A 6,863-nucleotide genomic window follows, 5' to 3' on the forward strand; every position below is an offset into this window, starting at 1 on the left:
TTCTTCTTCTTCTTCTTCTTCTTCTTCTTCTTCTTCTTCTTCTTCTTTTAAATTTTCTAAACAGATGCAAATCATGTATATTTAGACAAATTTTTCTCTGATCATTTTAACTTAAAATACAGATTCAGAAGAAAACTATGAGATTTTAAAAAATTTTTGTCATAAAAAAATGTGTATTATTGTTCCCCAGTTTTAAAAAAAAAAAAAAAAAAAAAAAGCCTGACCTAGGTACATTATTGCCTTCAATGGTTTTCTCACATATTATTTTAAATGTCCCCAAAGGAGACAAACATTTGATTTATGCTTCAAGTTTTCCAAACTAACCGTTTCCTCACTTTTTTTTTTTAGTATGCAGTCTATATTGCAGAAGTATAATGCTAATATATATCCAAAGTACTTTGTCATCAATATAATAGATCTTCGTGAAACTTAGCAAGGAGAAATCTAGAGGGCTAAAGCAAAAGTAGGCCCAATGGGGCTAAATATAAAAGGTATTTTCTTAAATTCTGTTATTCATAAAACCACAGACCCCTACAAGTTGCAAAGACATTATAAGGAAAAATATTTTACATTTATAAGTAAGAGACACTAAAAATCACCAAATTCAGATAACTCTGAAATACTTTTTTATTCAGTTTTCACAGTAGGTTTTTGGTGATTGCTGATTGACTAAGGCAATGCTGTCTAAACTTTAACATGCAGAGAATCACCTGGAGATCTTAGTCAAATGAAGATTGTTATGTAGCAGGTCTGCCATGTGGGGCCTTAGGGGTTGAATTCCTCGTAGGAGTTCAGGTGAAACTTTGGCTCCTGCTCTGTAGACAGCACCTGGATGAGCCGGGTACAAAAGACACATCCAAGACTTCATCCCAGACATGCTGTATAGGTATACTTTTGAGGAGTAAAAGCAACTGTTCTACGTTGGTCTTAATTGCATGAATAAAATATATCCCAAATACGTGGTTCAATTAGTGTCAAAAGTGACAAAAAGTGGGTGTCATAGCCATGGGTGTTGACTATGCAATCAGGCAGGGTTTGATCCCCATCTTCACTCTCAACTAGCCGTGGAATTCATGTCTGTGAATCCCCACCTATAAAGCTAGAATTCTAATAAGGTATTCCATTCAGTGTTGGAATGATTAAAGACAAAGCCTATGAAATCCTGACAATTTATAAACCCTTAATAATTATTATGTGTATTAAGAGACAAAAGTTACTGACCCAGAGCCAGAAAACTTGGATTTTAATTTCAGCTCTTTAATTTAAAAATTAAGTTACCCTTAGCCCTTTAAAATGATTTACACTTTCTGATCCCAATTTCCTCATTTATGAAATGGGAATAATTATATGCATTTCCAAGGGCTGCTAAGATTATTAGGACAATACATGTGAAAATATTTTCAAGCCCTAAAAATTATGCAATTTAAAAGTAAAATTTGAGGTGCCTGGGTGGCTCAGTCATTAAGCGTCTGCCTTCGGCTCAGGTCATGATCCCAGGGTCCTGGGATCGAGCCCCGCATCGGGCTCCCTGCTCGACGGGAAGCCTGCTTCTCCCTCTCCCATTCCCCCTGCTTGTGTTCCTGCTCTCACTCTCTCTCTCTCTGTCAAATAAATAAACAAAATCTTAAAAAAAAAAAAAAAAAAAGTAAAATTTGTGGGGCGCCTGGGTGGCTCAGTTGTTAAGCGGCTGCCTTTGGCTCAGGTCATGATCCCAGGGTCCTGGGATCGAGCCCCGCATCAGGCTCCCTGCTGGGCAGGAAGCCTGCTTCTCCCTCTCCTACTCCCCCTGCTTGTGTTCCCTCTCTCGTTGTCTCTCTCTCTGTCAAATAAATAAAATCTTTAAAAAAAAAAAAAAAAGTAAAATTTGTACTCCTTGAGTATTAAAATCTTTGAAAGAACAGCTTAAATTCACCAAATATTGATAGATTTTCAACAGCAAACATGTAACTTTCTTGATATATCTTTTTTTTTTTTTTTTTAATCTCACCCTTGTCAGAGTTCCCCAGGAAAATTTTGGCAAAGTATGGACAAATAAAAAACCGGTGAGTTCTACACATATTTTATTACTGATTAGAAATGATCATAAAAGCAGAAACATACACAGCTTTTCCTACCCTTGAATAATAATACATCAATGCTAGTAATACTCTATGTTTCTTTATTACTTACAGAAACATCACATATTTTATTTAGGAAAAGAAAAGGAATCAACTCTGTCATACTTGAGCTCTGACAAAGGAGACACTCTGTAAATAGCTGTTGAAGAATGAATTCAAAGTAAAAGTTTATTCCTGATTTTATTTCTCTCTTGTAATGTGTCCTTAAAAGTATACTTGGTTTCTTTATTCCTTAGAGTCAATCTAAAACGGCATTATCAATGTAGAATGTGCTCCTTGGAAACGTAACAGTGAACTATGAGAATTAACCAAAATGATGACAGGTAAGCGTTTTTGAACTGCTTTTTAAAAAAGGTTCCATAGAAACACAAACCTCTCAAGGCCTAAAAGTACTTTTGAAAGTGGAGAAAAAATAGCTGAGAGAGAGAGAGGTTGGTAATGAGGAAAAGGAAGATCAGAAAAGAGGGAGGTAAGAGAACAGGAGTTACAGCCTCTTCCATTTCAAAGAATTAGCACCAGGAGAGCTCGCTGCTCTCTCTTCTGGATGCAGCAAAGGGTCTTGTATTGTATCTGAATCAGTGACGGGGAAAGAGAATAATCACCAAACTGATTAAACACAAATAGGCAGGACTTCTGGACACCCAGAAGTTAAAGCTGTAGAGATGACAAAGGCAGGCTAGAAATAATAAGAGTCCATTTGGAAGACTGAAAGCGCACCAAAGAAACACCACAGGGTGCCTTAGTTGGTTAAGCGACTGCCTTCGGCTCAGGTCATGATCCTGGAGTCCCAGGATCCAGTCCCACGTCGGGCTCCCTGCTGAGCAGGGAGTCTGCTTCTCCCTCTGACCTTCCCCACTCTCATGCTCTCTCTCTCTCTCATTCTGTATCTCAAATAAATAAAAAACAAAGAAACATCACAGTGGCAAAACTAAACTAATGTGATTCCAAAACCAGTAGTGGCATTTTATTTATTTTTATTTTTTTAAATATTTTATTTATTTATTTGGGAGAGAGAAAGAACACGAGCAGGGGAAGGGGCAGAGGGAGACCAAGAGGGAGAAGCAGACTCCCTGCTGAGCATGGAATCTGATAAGGGCTCAATCTGATAAGGGCTCCATTGGGGGGCTCTATCCCAGGACCCTGAGATCGTGACCTGAGCCGAAGTCAGATGCTTACCTTACTGAACACCCAGGCACCCCAATCACGTCATTTTAAATATCAGTGTGTACAGCACTAAAAAAATCAGAATACTGGGCAATATGGGAAGGGTGTCCACAGATTAAGATCATTTAATTTGGAAGTTAATGTTATTTCTCTAATTCTAGGTATTTTTGTATATTTCAAATGAAAATGGTCATGAAAAATCTAATCAAGAAAAAGTTAGGTAGATGATGGCCCAAGTCACTGAGCTATATGTATATGGTGTGAGAAATTAAATTTAAAAAGTCAGATAATGTCTCCAGAAAAATGAGAGAAAGCCTGCTCGCAAGATAGGCTAGTAGGTATTTACTTAGTAACTATTTTAATCTTGCATCCCTTCCTGGTTAATATTGTATGGAAATACTTTCAAAAGTTAGGGTTATCACAATGCCTTTTTTATTTAAAAAAATAAAACAAAACAATAGCCTGACAATTTTTCCAAAACACAATGAATAAAAATAAAATAAAATAAATTGTCACAGAGTTTTTGGAAATTAATATGATAGTATCTAACAAAAATATAAATATGTATTTATTTATTTTACTTTTGACTATCCAAGTTTAATTCTAGGAATATCCTAAGCAATTACTTACATAGCTGTGATGCATATAGATAAATTATATTTCTTACAATATTATTTACAAAGGTGAAAAAAAATCAGTAACCACCTACATGTACCTTAATAAGGACATTATGGTATATTGGTAGGATAGAATAGTGCACAGCAAGCTAAAAAAATGAGATGACATTTGTATTGCTAACTTGTTGAGTAATACAGTAGGGGAAAAATTGCTCACAGATCCATAAGTTTAAAATAATCATGTTAGAATAAATTGTGTGTGTGCGTGTGTGTGTGTGTGCGTGTATGCTCTATAGAAAAAGATCTAGAGATCGGGAATGATACACATACAAAATTTTCATTATCGTTACTCATGGTGGAAATGGTTGAAGTGGGCAGAAGACAGGTGGTGACAACAATGTGATTATTATTTTTATTTTTACTTTATAGAGTATTATATTGTTTCAGTTTTTCTTTTTTTTTAAAAAATATTTTATTTATTTATTTGAGAGAGAGAGAGCTCATGAGAGGGGGGAGGGTCAGAGGGAGAAGCAGACTCCCTGTTGAGCAGGAAGCCCGATGTGGCACTCGATCCCAGGACTCCAGGATCATGACCTGAGCCGAAGGCAGTCGCTTAACCAACTGAGCCACCCAGGCGCCCTGTTTCAGTTTTTCTATCCATTACTTTTATAATGAAAAATATGGATAATTACAAAGTTGAAATCTTATGCTGGTAATTTTAAAGAACTATACCAGGTTACATGCTTGACATAAGTTGAAAATAATGCATATAATGACAGATGTATCTAATTAGAATGAAGTGCACACATGAAACACTGTTCTTGGAACTCTAAATAGAAAATTTGTGAAACAATAACAAAAATAAGAAATAATAAATGAATTAAAAGAGAGTTGACATATGGGAATAAAATAGAGAAGAAAATAAAATTTTAATTTCACCTATTTTTAATAAGACAAGTAAAAAATGATTCATCCTCAACTGACAATATCAGATCACCCATGTCATTAATAAAAAAAAAAAATTGATCCTTTCCATTTCTGTCAATGTGTAAAATCCTGTATTTATATCCAGTAAATATTATTATTTAATATATAGATTTTGTGCTTGTGTGCAAAAAACTTGGTAGTTTTCTTATAGACCTGAGTACATCCATCACTTGAAATCACCTTCACACCATTAATGGCATTAATTAGTATTAGAATCTGAAAAAACATGACCTAAGTATCACGTGCCCAAAGATATAGAATATGAGGATATTAAAGAGACTGCCCATAAAATGTAAAGTAAGGAATCCTGCTTATCCGCCATAGACTTGGTCTTTGCAAAATAAATGGGGGGTAGGACTATTTTATTTTGAAAGAAAATTATTGGGAAAAAATATCCCAATCCTAACTTTTTAAAGAAATTAAAAAGCTCATATCTCCAGAACAGTGCAATATAGGATTCTGGGTTTCTTGCTTAGCCTTCATTAAACCATCCCTTTATCATTCCATTTAAAAGTGCCTCTTTCAGGGGCTCTGGGGTGGCTCAGTGGGTTTAGCATTTGCCTTCAGCTCAGGTCATGATCCCAGAGTCCTGGGATTGGCTCCATATTGGACTCCCTGCTCAGTGGGAAGTCTGCTTCTCCTTCTCCCTCTGTCCCTCCCCCTGCTTGTGCTAGCTTTTCAAATAATAAATAAAATCTTTAAAGTGCCTCTTTCAATACATGTATGGACTACACTATGTTATTCTGTTAATATATTTTTTGGATTTCACAAATAAATATTACAGGGTTTATAGAAAAAAGTGTACTTTCCCATTAATACAAATTAGATTTTGAGAATCACACTTATAAAATGTTTTGTGACAGTCTAAGACTGTGCAACCTCTCCTTTGAATAGTCACTTACTTATCATCTTCATCAGATCCATTTATGTCAGAATAACCATGATCCAAAGGAACTGAATGTTTAAGACTAGCTATCCTGAAATACATTCTATAAAAAAAGTATATGTGCATCATACAATATCAGAACATGTCTAAAAAAGGAAATTAGTAATAATAATAATAAACTTGAATAAAAGAGTAAGGATGTCCAGACTATTCATATGATACTGACCACTCAATATGTGAATTCTCTTGAATTATCTAGAATATTAATTTGTGGATTCTTTCTGAAGTTTTACTGGTTGATTTTTTTTTAATACTGGTGACTCATTTATTCATTCATGAGTTTGAACAAATATATTAAATACTTCTGTGAATTTGGTTTCATTCTTTGCATTTCTAAAAATTAATAAATGCGTAATTTAAAATTGCATGTATTTCTGATGAGAGCTGCTATTACCTACATTTTTCATACAATAGAGATGAACTATATGATGATTATGTTAAGTACTAGATAGTGCTTAATGAAAAAGTAACAACTTTATGAGTTTAACCGTTAGGAAACCCACCAGATTCTCAGGGTGAATATCTGAGGAAAATCTCCTAAAGCTTCAGGCATAAATAGAGGAAAACAGCCATTTAGAAATAAGCCCAGAGTATTCTGTTCTCCTTAAACATCTGCCTCAGTGGAAACTACCTTATCACAGTCTTACTGACCTGGGTAAGGGAAGTACCCACCTCTAGCCTCCATCTTGCCTACCTATCTCACCTAAAGAGAAAAAAATCCTGAGAAGTAACTGTGAAGGTTAGAGCCCAGGGGTACAGATCTAATAAAAGGCTGAGACCAGGGGCGCCTGGGTGGCTTAGTCCTTAAGCGTCTGCCTTCAGCTCAGGTCATGATCCCAGGATGCTGGGATTGAGCCCCACATCGGGCTCCCTGCTCAGCGGGAAGCCTGCTTCTTCCTCTCCCACTGCCTCTGCTTGTGTTCCCTCTCTTGCTGTGTCTCTCTCTGTCAGATAAATAAATAAAGTCTTAAAAAAATAATAAAAATTGCTACTCTTTACAAAAAAAGAAAAAAAAAAAAAAGAAGATTGAGA

This window comes from Mirounga leonina, unplaced genomic scaffold (assembly GCF_011800145.1).
Source record: "Mirounga leonina isolate KUSES-001 unplaced genomic scaffold, KU_Mleo_1.0 Mir_129, whole genome shotgun sequence".
Lineage (NCBI taxonomy): Eukaryota > Metazoa > Chordata > Mammalia > Carnivora > Phocidae > Mirounga > Mirounga leonina.